We start from the raw sequence: 16,233 nt of genomic DNA, 5'->3' as shown, positions 1-16,233 counted from the left end.
GTGAAGACTACATTAAAATTCTTTTCCTGGTACTTCACGAATTGATGGCACCGGTATTCACACTTCAAGCTCAAATATCTGACATGTTTTTAGGTGTTAACAAGTGTGTGTGTGTGTGTGTGTGTGTGTGTGTGTGTGTGTGTGTGTGTGTGTGTATACCGATGTTGGACACTGGGGGCTAGAGCGAAGTACGTGTTCTAACTCGTCCCAAAGCTGGTGCATTGGGTTCAGTTCAGGACTCCTGGCAGGCCAGACTATTTCAGGACTATAATTACCTAAAAGATGCTACTTTGACAGGGTGCCTTTTCATGCTGATGCAGCCAGTCTCCGAACTGTGCCTCTACTGCACAAGGTACAGTACTGTAAAATATATTCATACCCTTCCGCATTTAGCATTTACTTAAGCACAATAAAAGAACCACATGCTAACGAAGCATATCAGCCCCATACTGTATCTGGTGGGAGTCTGCACTTCTGTTGGCACTACACGTCATGGTAGGTAACGTTCTGCAGATATTCACCAAACCGAACGTTTCCATCGGACTGCACAGGGTACAACGTGAGTAATCACTGCGAATCACCTGTTTCGTCATCCACCTCAAGGATCGCTTACCACTGACTATAGATACGTGGTTTATGGGGAGCTGCTCAACCACTATACCTCATTCTTTTTAACTCACTAAATATAGTAATTGTGCTTGTTTGGACTGTTGGTAGCACTTTAGAATTACCGAGTGGTTGCTTCCAGTGATTCCATGAGATTTTCTACAACCACCCTCTGCAATGCTCTACTATCCCTATCCGTCATTATGTAAAGTTTCCTTAGTTCATGTTCCACTTCAATCAGCAGACGACCTGGGTAACTTTAGAAGGGTTTAAATCTCCCTGATGCATTTGTTACATAGGTGACATCCAGTGAATAGACCACGTTCGAAGTAACTACGCTCTTCTGACCTACCCATTATGCTGTTACTGCTCTAACAGAACACCCCTCCCTTCCTTTCATACTGGTGGGTCCGCCTCGCTAGTAGTCAGCCCGCTCAAAGTGGTCAGTCGTCGTTAAGTTCTGAACTCGTGCTGTACAAATGTGCTACTCAGTAATAAATATTGTTTCATGGTAGCCGTAGTGACTGTTCATGGCGAAACACGGTGAAGTGATGTAAAACTTCATTAAGTCTATCTGCTGTATTTCAGCGTTTTTACTTTGCCAATGGTCTTCAGGTAACCAGCCGAAGCTCTGATACTGCTATGCTTCAAAAGGTCCATTTATTAAGTAAATACGCTATTGAAATAACAGTAAAGACTTCTAATTGTTCAATTCTCTAATACCTTAGATATTGAACGAGTTGTTTTCTAATCACTGCTGCAGGTAGGATTTATCTCGACGCAGATGAGCACTGAGAGATGCTTAGTCTGCTCCGACCTACGTACCGACCCGGCCAATATACCCTTATTTATCCTAACTTATTTCTCAACTCTGACAACATTTTTCTTCAGTGCCGCTAACTTACCATTTATACGTACTATCATAATTAGGTTAAATTTCTGGCGAATGTCACTAACTCCTGACCGAGGTAATGGTGACCTCACTGTTTAGTCCCACAACCCTCAAACAACCATTCTAATCATTGCCACTTATCCTCATTATATGGAATATAGTGTATAGCAGTTACATAACATGTTACGGTGCGTTAAACGAGCTTCCACCAGTGTATCACGGAAATGGTGATCCAGGAACTGGCTAGGGCAGGGGCATTCCGCGCATGCCAGTTGCGGCGTAGGCGGTGGTAGCAGGTAGCCTGTGGCTGGGCGGCGAGCCAGCGCCGTAATTGGTACGGAAAGTGAAACCTGGGCGGAGCTCAGCCGTGGCGCATTGTTTGCTCCCTGGCCAGCTTTCTTTTTGTTTCCCTTGCCAGCTCTTTACGGAGTCCGTTGCTAGCCGCTTCCTGCCGCGACTGTGCGCTCTAACTAGTTCTCCACCTCGCTCTAGTGAATTCCTTCCAGCGTTGTTCCTCCCCAGGCATCGGAGTGATGGGTTGTAGCTTTCCTATGAAGTACACTGAGTGGACAAGTCATGCTATAGCGATATGCACATACAGATGGCGGTAGTATCGCGTGCACAAGCTGTGAAAGGGCGTTGCATTGGCGGGGCTTTCATCCGCACGACGGGAATTAAGACTTTGAATGCAGAATGATAGATGGAGCTAGAAACATGTCACATATCGTTTCGGAAATCGTTAGGGAATTCAGAGATTCACAGTGTCAATAGCATGCCGAGAATACCAAATTTCAGGCATTACCTCTCACCACGTATAAGTCGGCTGCCGACGGCCTTCACTTTATGCAAACGCAGCTGCTCTCGGTCATTAAGTTGTCAGTGCTAATAAACGAGCAACACTGCGCGGAATAACTACAGAAATCATTGTGGAACGTACGATGAACGAATCCGTTACGACAGTGTGTCGAAATTAAGGCGATGTGCTGCTGGCAAAGGCACTCGCGAAGGTGCATTGCTTCAATCGATTGAACCTCAGCCCCTAGATCCTTGGACTCTGTGAAAAAGCTTCTGTCACCATCACGCAGTCTAGCTACCAACAACTCTTTTAATAAATTTTACTCGGTTGTACAGTATCCACTTATTAATACTTTTCCCTTTCACTCGGTCTTTAATGATTTGGGAACTATTGGATGTTAAAAAACCGCCGACATATGTACACTCTTACCTGAATAATTTTGTAACCAACTTTCTACTATTTATGTGACTGATTTCACCTGCAAGAAAGATTTTACAAATATTCTGCTGGAAAATAAAAGAGCGAAATTATATATAAATCGTAACTTGTTTAAATACGTAAATAACGAATTTCACGATTCAATTCATATTAATTCCGCAATTGTTCGTTAAGCCCGCCACGGCGTTTTCTACTTGCGTCTGTAGCCCCTACTCCCCAGAAAGACTCGTGATGGCATTGTAATCAGCTCGGTGTAGAACGAGCCCTAAAGATTATTCTTTCTCTTGGACATAATGAGTTACAGGCTTTCCTCCGGGAAAACGCCTTCCCTTCTCTACAAGAGTACCTTAGCTCTCAATAACCGATGCGGGGACCTAGTTCACTGAAATATCGTGTCCAGAGCAGTAGGATGTTTGTGTACATCAACTAACAACTAATTAGTTTTAGGTTACTTCATTCAAAAAGCACCGTTACCATTTTAGAATCTCTACAATTCGTCATTAGACGTCTTTCATGTTTTCATCAAAATACTTGATTCATTGCTTGACTGGTGAGTTAGCCTAAGCTAAAAAATTATTCACAGTTACAAACGTGTAATAAAAATGGTTGCGCTACAGACTTGAGGTAGAATGCAAATTAGGTGAAATTGCCGTTTGGAGCATTTCACGTAAGGCGCCGTTTTAACTTACAAAAACGAGATAAAAATACACGGACGGAAAAGGAAAGTTACACAAGCAAGCTCCAGTCTGATATTTACCAAACTTATCCATAACTGATATTGAATGATGACTCAAGTCCATTTTCATGAGTATGAGTCAGTGCCTCCACGAGCACGCATATACTCCCGTATTCGTTGAGGCAATCATCAAAATAGCCCGCGCATGTTATCTTGAGGAATGCACGCGCTGCGTTAGTTCCTGAAGTTAGCTGGCTGGAGACGAGTTATGAAATAACTGTATGTATTCTCATCACACTCCAGACGTGCCCCACGGCTCATGAAGGGGCCGGGGAGGCGGAAGATTCCGTATCTTTCTCAAGACGTTCCTGATGTGAAAAGTGTAGAGTTTATCATTTTGCCACATACTGGTGAGCATTCAGCCTCTTCGGGAATTATCAAATCAGTCCTGTTAAGATATCCTCTCACCCAACAGCTCCCCCACAATGATAAAAGAAATTGGAGAGGGATTGTTCTAAAGAATTTTTGCTTGTTGTGACCATTCAGCAGATGGCCTACGAACAGATTGGCTTCGATCTTACCACCGCAAACAGAAGAGACTCGTCTCTAAACATCACAGAATGGCACGCAATGCCCAAGATTCGGGCTCTATATCATGCAAGTCTGTTGTCTGTGATACGTCAGTGGTAAACAAGACACGGCAACTCTGTGATCACAACCCAGTACACAGTAATGTTCCAAACAGTTCGTGGTAATGTAAAGTAAGGTAACGTTCCGCGTTCTGGTCATAGACGAGTAGCTCCTCAGGTGGTCTCACGCGGCTGAGGAAGCTCCGTGCTAGTCCTCCTACCAAAAAATCGCTTTCAGTAACTGGAATCTAACCTGGGTCAGCCGTACGGCAGTCAGCCCCCTAGATCGCTCAACTACGCAATCGGACGATAGTTCATGGTGACATGCCCTAACTGCAGCTGTTTCGTCCGACTTTTTGTCGAAGCCAGTTGAATAATCCAAAGGATTTCTAGTGTAGTCCTTCTGGAAGAGTCCATACCGATTCTCCTTGCCACACTGTTGTCCTGTGTATATCTCGTTAACAGTCGGTTTGTAGTCACTGCATAACAGCCAGCTGTCTGCCAGGATGATGCACCCTTGTGACAAAGTTTTCAAAGTCAGAAAGGTAGCGATAAGCTGCACGTCCGTACCCTCTGGAAATTCTGTGTTGCGATATTGTCCTCAAAAGGTCCAATAACGTTAAATGCACCCAATAACCATTATGTAGCCGCAACATTCTTCATTTATAGGAACGGCATTTTCCTGTACTGAAAGTTAGCATAAGGATTAAAATTCAGGCATCAAAGTATTATAGTGTACTGGGGTCACGAAAGTCGTGGGATTGCGATATGCGTACATGGCAGTAGTATTGGGTACACGGGTTATAAAAGGGCAGTGCATTGGCCGAGCTATCATTTGTACTCGGGTGATCAATGTGAAAAGGTTTCCGACGTGACTATGGCTGCACGACGGGAATTAAGACTCCGAAAGCGGAATGATAGTTGCAGCTGGTCGCAAGGGACATTAAATTTCGGAAATCGTAAAGAAATTCAATTTTACGAAACCCACAGTGTAAAGTATGTGTCAATAATACCAAATTTCAGGCATTACCTCTCGCCACAGACAACGCAGTCGCCGACGGCCTTCACTTAACGACCTACAGCAGCGGTGACTGCGTAGAGTTGTCTGTGCTGACAGACAAGCAACACTGCGTGGAATAACCTCAAATATCAATGTGGTACGTATGATGAACGTATCCGTTAGGACAGTGCGGCGAAATGTAGTGTGAATGGGCTATGGCAGCAGACAGCCGACGCAAGTGCTTTTCCTAACAGCACGACATCGCCTGCAGCGCCTCTCCTGGGCTCGTGACCGTATCGGTTGGACCCTAGAAGACTTAAAAACAGTGACCTGGTCAGATGAGCCCCGATTCAATTTGGTAAGAGCTGATAGTAGGGTTAGTGTGGCGCAGAACTCACGAAGCCATGGACCCAGATGGTCAACAAGGGACTGTGCAAGCTGGTGAGGGCTCCATAATGGTGTGAGCTGTGTTTACGTGAAAGGGTCTGGGTCCTTTGGTCAAACTGAACAGTCATTGATTTGGATAGGCTATGTTCGGTTACTTTCAGACCATTTACAGCCATTCATGGACTTCGTATTACCAAACAACGATGGAATTTTTGTGGCTGACATTGCACAATGTCATTGGGCCACAATTGTTCGCGACTGGCTTGAAGAAGGCTCTGGACAATTCGAACGATTGATTTGGCCACCCATATTGCCCTCCATTAATCCCTTCGAACATTCGTGGGACGGAATCGAGATATAGTTCGTGCACATAATCCTGCACCGGCAATACTTTCGCAATTATGGACAGCTATAGAGGCAGCATGACTTAGAATTTCTGGAGGCGACTTCCAAAGACCTGAGATCATGCCACGTCGTGTTGCTACACGATGTTTGGAGTTATCCCATGACTTTTGCATCCTCACAGTTCTTTGATAACGTTCGGATGACGTTTTCATGTCACTTCTCATTTCCGTCAGCGTATTCTTGATGGGAAGCACTTCCGATTTAAATATGTTTGCTATATGCTAGGGCATACTACAGTTAAATTGTTTATTGGACTTCTCACCTAGTTTTTAAGGTGGCTGCTCTTTTTATTGAACTACTAGTATACGTAGAAACATCAGTCCCTGAATTAGTGAAACTGTATCTTCTTATAAACAAACTAGTGACCCAAAAATCAGTTACAGAACGCTATCTACGATACGGAAAACAGTTGAAGGAGAAACTTACCTAATTCGTGTTACTTAATAAATAGCAAGTATTGTATGAAAATAGAACATCAATGAGCATAAAAACACCAAAGTGTGATGCTAACAACTTACAGGCGAACAGTGTGCAATGGAGAGCGACGCCCGTAATGTAACTAACATACATATTAAGATAACTTAGTCGGTTGAATGAGGTTGCCGTGCGAAGGATTCGAATATGCTTCTGCTGCCAGGTAATATTAGCCGCATCGAAGTAACACGATGTATTTTAATTTGTGCAACATGAACAAAAACGCTTCTCAGAATCAGACACATCATCTCTCAGCTCAGCGACCGACGTTAAGACTGACCTTTTCTACTGAAACAATAATGCATAAGAACGTGGTACATACACTTAAAAATAGGGGAAATTCTGACATACTAAATATTGCAAATTGTAACGTCTGCAATAGTTAGTTGAGACAGAGGTAGCGCCTTGTAAGACATAATCACGAAATAGCGATAGACAAGGGATATGCCACTGCTTAAGGGGGGAAACCACATTAGGAGGCTGTTTGACAACGATTTCTTGGAATTTGTTTTAGTGGGATGAATTAATGAGAATTTAATCAAATTTTGCATCATTTCATTCATACTTCGAACAGTTTTTGTGAATTTTTTTGAATAATTTCAGCCAAAAATAACAAAGTTACGCTGTGATGTCCGCTGAAGGTTGAGAGTATAGTTATCCCACTGAAATCAAGAAGTTTTGATTTTACATTAGAAACTTATTTTCTAAGAATATGAATCTCAATGCAGGTGAAAATAATGAAAATTAAAAATTTTGCAGGCGTTGGAACAATTTACTTCGATTTTCACGATTGGCTCAAATGGCTCTGACCACTATGGGACTCAACATCTTAGGTCATAAGTCCCCTAGAACTTAGAACTACTTAAACCTAACTAACCTAAGGACATCACACACACCCATGCCCGAGGCAGGATTCGAACCTGCGACCGTATCAGTCCCGCGGTTCCGGACTGCAGCGCCAGAACCGCTAGACCACCGCGGCCGGCATTTTCACGATTTTTTGTCTAATTATGCAAAGAAAAATATCTCATAAGTTGGTTCATATAATTCTTAATTTTATAAAGAATCGTACTATCAATTTTCGTAATGATCGGTTCTATACTTTTTTTGAGTTAGACTGCTCGCAAATGTGAAAGTCATTTCGAGCTAAACGCGTTTGAAAAATAAATTCCCGGAAACTAGAAATTAGAGGAAATTAACAATAATGTAAAATGCTTACTGATTAATCTGCGATTCCAGCTCCATATAGTAATCCCTTCTTCCTCATATGCTTCGTTTTGCGCTTGCAACACTGCTTTCCAAATTTTGCGACCTTCCTCCGATTCCAATGTACTACGTAGATTCTGCCGGCTCACGCGCTGGTTATCCATTTGTTCGACATGATTGAAGCTTTGCGTGCCTACTAAAATTGCTGCCTTGTTCATGACCATCAGAAGGGATGAATTTCCTTCATTGAATAAGCCAGCTGCTAAATACAATGCCAATTCAAAGACTTTTAGTCCGGAGTGCAAGTGTTTAGGAGCTAATCGCCAAATAGTAGAATTAAAACTTTGATTCTCATTTTGTGTGGGGCCACCTAAACATCTCTCCAGTAATTCATCCCTTGAGAAATCTTCATATATTGGAAGAAGTACATTCTTTACCTGGGGGTTCAATGGAGTAGGTTGCGGTTCATGTTCCCTTCAAAGGGCTTTTCGTTTCTGCCACACACACCAGCTGTCTTCTCCCTCCGGGCAATACTCCGTGGAAATCATATGACAGTATGTCACCATAATTGCTTTTTTCATGTCTTGTACACTATCTATATGTCTTCGAATCGCTAGCTCATAAGTATTGAGCATTTTCACTAATGATTATGTGAGTTTACCTTTTCCATAAATTTTTTTAGTTTTTAGAATGTTTAGGAGTCGAGTCCCCATTCTATTCTGGACGTGACCTATACCTTCGCTTTTTAAAACTTGATCATCGCCATAAAGATACTATGCTCATAAAATCTAAACGAATGCGAATTTTGCCTTGAAATTTTGACAGCGTATTCTTGGATAGTTAAGCTAACGATTTATGCAATAAAAAATATCGGATTTTTTGAACCTCCTAATGTGGTTTCCCCCTTAATCGAATAATCAGTAATATGTCATTCAACATTCGAAAGACACGTGCAGCCGGCCGGAGTGGCCGTGCAGTTCTAGGCGCTACAGTCTGGAACCGAGCGACCGCTACGGTCTCAGGTTCGAATCCTGCCTCGGGCATGGATGTGTGTGATGTTCTTAGGTTAGTTAGGTTTAATTAGTTCTAAGTTCTAGGCGACTGACGACCTCAGAAGTTAAGTCGCCTAGTGCTCAGAGCCATTTGAAGACACGTGCAACGAAAGTCGAATATACGAGGTAGTTAAAATTAAAGTTTGACTACTTGAGGGTCCCCTTGAAAAAGTGAGATTATAGGACAATGGACACATTTGTAGTGACATGAGAAATAGAAATAACAAATGTCACTGAAAGAAACACAATTACATTTCCACATGAGGCTTCAAACCTGGTGATATTGTTGGCCTCTCCGTTTGAAACATTCGGCCAATGATTAGATTTTCTCCAAAAGTGTTACGGAGTAACAGAGTGAAAGACTTTCAGAAAACAATGAAACAAAATAAATTGAACAGGAGTGTGACTGAACTGAAAGCATAATACTTCGGATTAAACGAGAAGAGCAGGAGGCTGTAATCAGCGACAAGCCTACGGAATTCACAAAGACTAGAGACCTTTGGAACACCACGCCCATGGAAACCAGTTAAATTCCGCAATTCATAGCAAGTTCAGAATACGAAATTAGTGAAAAGTAGCCGTGGGATACGAAAACCACACGAATGATTTAATAGCAAACCAATCCCCTGTACGCTGATAGGCCCACTGCCCGGAAACTGGTGACTGAAGGCTTCCGAACATCTGACAACTCAATCTGTCCTTCATATATCGATATTGGCTACAGAAACAGCTTCAAAAAGTATTATCCAAAGTTCATCATTATATAATGAAAAGTTAAAGGTGGCCGTTCAAGAGGCAACGTTAGTTTTTCTTTCGCCATACCTGAAAATACCCTGTCTGGAGTAACACTTCGATACTACTAGGTTAGAGGTGTTGTAATGAGGGTCGTAGTGGTGCGCAGAGAGCGCTGAATAATTCATGGCGGCAGGGCAAGGCAGGTCCGCAAGCCCCGGACAATCATATTTGTCGGCGGCGCAGCGCGGCCTTGTGCCTCTGCGTTGGCGCTGCATACCGATGGTCGCGCGTCTTCGCATTCCTCCGCGGCCGCACGCTCGTGCCTGGACTCGCTGTCACATAACCCAATTCAGGTTCCTTCTCCATTTCACAACCCTCTTTCGGAGGTCGTTGCTGTGACTTGGAGTGAACAGGAGCATTTACTTCTTACGACGGAATCCCAGGGTCTGGTCCTAATTTCACGTGTGTTGTAACATCATTCACTGGCGGCGACCGTGTATTCGTCCTGCTGCGGACAAAAATTTCAGATTTCAGTTTCCAGTAGCCGGGGGCAGATATTTTCCAACAACTTCTGAAGGTCGTGACAGGAAGCAACGACTTCTAGAAAAAGCTCTATTAGCGGAAGCAGGTATCGGGTAATGAGAACGCCTGAACTCTGCTGCTGAGACGTAAACAAAAGTTGGTAGACGTGTCCCTCCAACTGAAAGTTGATGATTATACATATTTCACGCCAGTCGTATAAGAGTTGCGCTTGTAGCGCCACTAAGAGCATGCAAATTGATGTGTTGGCAAATGTGTTGTAGATAGAGGAGGCCGAAATGCACGCTATAATCTAACGCAGACGGGCGTGAGGTCTGGAACAGGATACGTAATGAATGCTAAAAAGAAAAGTACGTAGCTGCGGTTATACTTAACTTTAATCCATCATTTGTATACAGCATTCTTGATGATACAAGTGAGACTCTCTACAGAAATGGTTAATGGCGCCTTGCTAGGTCGTAGCCATGGACTTAGCTGAAGGCTATTCTAACTATCTCTCGGCAAATGAGAGAAAGGCTTCGTCAGTGTAGTCGCTAGCAAAGTCGTCGTACAACTGGGGACTAGTGCTAGTACGTCTCTCTAGACCTGCCGTGTGGTGGCGCTCGGTCTGCAATTACTGACAGTGGCGACACGCGGGTCCGACATGTACTAATGGACCGCGGCCGATTTAAAGCTACCACCTAGCAAGTGTGGTGTCTGGCGGTGACACCACATAAATCATATGCGCTTTAAAATCGCACTTTAACAGTCGTAAGCGTTAGTTCAGTTGCCTGTGAGATTTCTCGTGATGAGTTGATGCTAGTCAAGAATGCCAGTAAGGTGACAAAGACGCTATTCAGAATGAGATTTTCACTCTGCAGCGAAGTGTGCGCTGATATGAAACTTCCTGGCAGATTAAAACTGTGTGCCGGACCGAGACTCGAACTCGGGACCTTTGCCTTTCGCGGGCAAGTGCTCTACCAACTGAGCTACCCAAGCACGACTCTCTCCCCGTCCTCACAGCTTTAATTCCGCCAGTACCTCGTCTCCTAGTTTCCAAACTTTACAGAAGCTCTCCTGCGAACCTTGCACTCCTGAAAGAAAGGATATTGCGGAGACATGGCTCGGTCCGGCACGCAGTTTTAATCTGCCAGGAAGTTTCATATCAGCGCACACTCCGCTGCAGAGTGAAAATGTCATTCTGGAAACATTCCCCAGGCTGTGGCTAAGCCATGTCTCCGCGATATCCTTTGTTTCAGGGGTGCTAGTTCTGCAAGGTTCGCAGGAGAGCTTCTGTTAAGTTTGCAAGTTAGGAGGCGAGGTACTGGCGGAATTAAAGCTGTGAGGACGGAGCGAGAGTCGTGCTTGGGTAGAGCACTTGCCCGCAAAAGGCAAAGGTCCCGAATTCGAGTCTCGGTCCGGCACACAGTTTTAATCTGCCAGGAAGTTTCAAAGACGCTATTATCAACAACTCAAGGAGTTTGAATGAGGTCGTGTAACAGGGTTACGAGAAGCTGGATGTTCATTCTGCGATACTGCAGAATGGCTTGGCAGGAATATAGCCACAGTACATGATTACTGGCAGCGGTGATCACGAGAATGTAAGATCGCGAGAAGACTGGTTTCTGGACGGCCACGTGGAACTACCTAGACGGAAGACCGTCATGTTCGGCGTATGGGTCTGGCGCATCGTACTGCATCTGCAGTAGCAATTTGAGTAGCGGTTGGCAACACAGTGCTTCAACGATCAGTTAAAAATCGGTTACTTCAAAGGCAGCTCCGAGCCAGACGCCCTGTAGCGTGCATTCCACGAACCCCAAACCACTGCCATCTGCGAATTCACTGGTGTCAAGCGAGAGCTCATTGGAGGGCAGGGTGGAAGTCTGTTGTGTTTTGTGATTGAAGTTGATTCTGCTCGGTACGGGTGATGGCCGTGTGTTGGTTAGGAGGAGGCCAGTTAAGGGCCTGCAATCAACCTGTCTGCGTGCTAGACACACTGCACTTCCACCTGGAGTTACGGTCTGGGTCGCGACTTCATGGGACATCAAGAGTAATTTCGAGGTTATCACACACAAACAGTCTGCAAATTTGTACGTTAGTCTGTAGTTCGACCTGTTGTGCAGTCATTCATGAGCAGCATTCCAAAGGCATTTCCCAAAAGGATAACGCTCTCTCATATACTACTGTTGTAACCCAACATGATCTGCTGGCCTGCTCGATAACCAGATCAGTCTCCAACTGAGCCCATATGGGACATGATCGGACGTAAACCCCAGCGTCATACACAAATAGCATTAACGGTTCCTGCACTGACCGATCAGGGCCAGCAGGCATGGAACTCCATTCCACAAACTGACATCTGTCACGCGTACAGGACAGTGTATACACGTTTGCATCCTTGCATTCAACATTCTGGCGGTTACACAAGTTACTAATGTAGGAGCATTCCACATTTGCAATGGCGTATCTTGCGCTTACATTAACCTGTGATCTTGTAGTGTTAATCACTTAAATGTGTTACCTAGATAATTGTATTCATGAAATTTCTTGAATGTACATTATTTTTTGATGTTGCGATTTTTCTCCGTCAGTGGAATTTAAAGGAGCTATTGCGAAATCGGAGGCGACCGGCAGCCCTGCTGACGATTATAGTGTACCTTTTGGCGAGTGACTGGTTTCCGGTCATCAACCGGTTTGGCTGTGGGAGCGATCACTCCAGTCGCATGCAGAGTCACGGGGGACGTTCGCCCTGGCCCCACGCGCCAGCTGCCTTATTTATCTCACTTCGGTTTATTCTTGAAGGACCAATTGGTGTCCATTCGGTTTTTAAACTTCTCACTTACACTGTTGTGAATCTACCGACAAGTAGTTCTTTGAGTAACGGTCTTCGCTATTGATTGGTTGGACGGGGTTCGGATACAGATCAGATTCCCTCAGTCCTGAAGGAGCTCTAGACTGCCCTGACCTACGTATAAACCGGATCGATGTAATTTTACTCCTCCGTAAATTATTTCTTAGTTCTGGTATCTGTACTGCTCTTAGTGCCTAGATTTTACCACTCCTGCGTACTTTCATCTTCCAATCCCATTCCTGGCGGACGTCACTAACTCCAGCTGAACTTTCTACAAGAAAGTAGCAACATCAGAAGACTCGTACGTACTCCAGGAAGACCTGCAGAGGATTAATGCATGGTGCGACAGCTGGCAGCTTTCCCTAAACGTAGATAAATGTAATATAATGCGCATACATAGGGGCAGAAATCCATTCCAGTACGATTATGCCATAGGTGATAAATCATTGGAAGCGGTAACGACCGTAAAATACTTAGGAGTTACTATCCGGAGCGATCTGAAGTGGAATGATCACATAAAACAAATAGTGGGAAAAGCAGGCGCCAGGTTGAGATTCATAGGAAGAATTCTAAGAAAATGTGACTCATCGACGAAAGAAGTAGCTTACAAAACGCTTGTTCGTCCGATTCTTGAGTATTGCTCATCAGTATGGGACCCTTACCAGGTTGGATTAATAGAAGAGATAGACATGATCCAGCGAAAAGCAGCGCGATTCGTCATGGGGACATTTAGTCAGCGCGAGAGCGTTACGGAGATGCTGAACAAGCTCCAGTGGCGGACACTTCAAGAAAGGCGTTACGCAATACGGAGAGGTTTATTATCGAAATTACGAGAGAGCACATTCCGGGAAGAGATGGGCAACATATTACTACCGCCCACATATATCTCGCGTAATGATCACAACGAAAAGATCCGAGAAATTAGAGCAAATACGGAGACTTACAAGCAGTCGTTCTTCCCACGCACAATTCGTGAATGGAACAGGGAAGGGGGGGATCAGATAGTGGTACAATAAGTACCCTCCGCCACACACCGTAAGGTGGCTCGCGGAGTATAGATGTAGATGTATGTCTTGACCGATGGACTGATGATCTCACTGATAATCTCTTAACCACAATCACGAATCAAGCTAGTTTTTAAACACAGAAAGATTAAAAGAACTGGAAGTGCCAGCCCATGGGCAGGCATGGTACTGTTTAGTTTCCTTCAGTCTTTTGTATGTTAGTATAGAGTTTGAGTAAGCGCGTACTTCCTGAATCTGCACAAGTCTTAAATCCGATTACGGATCCAGTAGCTAGCTGGGGTTTGTATTCATTAAACAAAGCGGAATTCGCCAGATTCATATAAAACAATCAGTTTATACTTCTTGCGCAGAAACCGGAGTTGCGTTTTTGTGAGATTTCTCCCTGTTAGCAGAACTATATTCTTGTTTCGTTGTTGTTGTTGTTGTTGTTGTTGTTGTTGTTGTTGTTTATCGGCGTAGGTAAGAGCGGGGAGGTGGTGTATGAATTGTAAGAGGTGTACATATTCCAGGACAGGGGTCAGATTTTGGAATCTCCCAGAGAGTAGTCTGATAGTCGTTTAATTATTAGCGCTTCAAATCAACGCTGGTGACCCTTACTTGAAATGACGTCACAGGCCCAGCTCAGATTGGGCATTTAGGCAGTGGTAGCAATTATGTGGAGTGTTTTGGCAAGCTGTCAAAAGTACCGAGCAGACGTGTTGACAGTTGCAGATGTGCTTTTTTTTAGATGGCACTGTATTGTTATTGCGTAGCGTAAAGGGGAAGACATTGATGCAGCGAGGTAGTTAAGTGCAGATCACTAGTGTCACTTTTATTTTGGAAGCAAAATAAACATCATTTAAAGTTTTTCTTTGTTAATTACAAATTTCAGAAACTTCATTCAGTATGTAGCCGTGGACCTGCAACACCGGAAAACAAACGGTCATAAGATACATGTATCCACGAGAGTTGTAGAGTTGGGGCTCAACACTATTAGTAAGGACTCTAACACCATTTCAAATAAATTATAGGTGTGGTGAGCTATTCACGAGCTCCGTATCCGCGCTTTGCAGGCAAGACTAGAATGTGCCTGCGTTCAAGTCATTGAACCTAATCGCACGCTGCGTACCCCTCTCCAGAAGGAAGGGACGACCACTTAACGCGCTTTGCTGGGCCTGCCGACGCGACGTGAGCGGAAAGCAAAGTGTGGGCAGACTTCCTTGGCTGGGGTCATGGCTGACCGGATCGGTCGCGCCATGTCTGAATCACGCCTGTATAGTTCGGCTGGAATGTGACGCTGTCCTAAAAATGTGGCACACTTGCCCACCATGCGCTACGCGTATCCGGCTCTGTATTCGTCGCCTCCATGCGGGTGGAATGGAGGGACATTGCTTTCTCGCACTCCCCTACACGCTGCTGTTCCAGGAAAGTGACGAGCATTGCCATATCACTTTCCTTTTAATACCAACGTTGTCCACAGGATGCAGTAAAAGGTGAAGTCATGCTATTGAGAAGCACGTCAGACAATAGCCTTCCTGACATAAGCATATTCCGTCTGATTTTATGGACGTGTTATTTCTTTACACTGCTTCGTAAAGGCCCCACTTCCATTGTACCCCTACTTCTATTCCAGTGTCTGAAGAGTCTTGTCGCAGTCGACTTATAATTCGCAGTAGGCGTATTACACACTGCCCTCTTTGCGAGCATCCCGTTTTTATATATGAAACTTACATTTTCTTAAAACGCGTACGAGAGTTTTGTAACGGTTGTAGCATTACAGGTTTCAAAATTTACTCTAAAGGGAAGGCTATCCTCAATTTGAAGTTTGGTTTGAACACCACAATACTTTACTACGTGTAGCCGAAATGATGGTACGCCCTTGCCTTCCTTGTTTTTGTAAAGGACTTATCCAACCAGTAAAAAGTGTGAAAGGGAGGGGTGTTCTAAAGTTTGACGTACTACGGGAATCACTGTGCAACTTCGCATTTTCACATTAATAAGTCTATAAAAGCGATAATGAATAGGAGAGTCATGGGAGAGGAGCGTGGCAACTTAGGATTTGTAGCTTCTATATAGATTTAAAAGAAATCTAGCGAATTGAAACTGAAATTAAAGGATAATAGGTATTACTATCTAGAGGTATTGATAAAGTCAAACTTTGTGCAACTACGCAGTCTGTATGAGCGCTGCATGTATTCGGTGCGAAGGCGAAAGTGGCGTAATACCTTCTTTTAGTTTACAGTGTTAACTGCTAACACCAACCAGAGGATACATCCGTTGGTTAGATTTCTGGCAGTTTCGAAGTGCGGTGCGATTAAAATAGTTTCGCTCGCTTACGAGAAGACGAAGCCGTGGCTGAAGTCTCCCACGTTACGTTAGAACCAATACTCCAGCCATAAAATTGGCAACAGATTTGATTTATAAAAAAAAATGTGGAAAAGCCCTTAGACTGTCGACACCTTGCATTATTCACTACTTGTTTTCTTACTTCATCTCATTTGCTAGCCTTAACCCACGGGGGCTCACTGAAAAGAAATGCTTCCGAATTTTTGTGTGAAAACAA

The sequence above is a fragment of the Schistocerca cancellata genome, chromosome 4 (genome assembly GCF_023864275.1).
Source record: "Schistocerca cancellata isolate TAMUIC-IGC-003103 chromosome 4, iqSchCanc2.1, whole genome shotgun sequence".
In the NCBI taxonomy this organism is placed as follows: domain Eukaryota; kingdom Metazoa; phylum Arthropoda; class Insecta; order Orthoptera; family Acrididae; genus Schistocerca; species Schistocerca cancellata.
The sequence above is the reverse complement of the archived record's forward strand: the minus strand, read 5'-3'. Positions refer to the sequence as shown.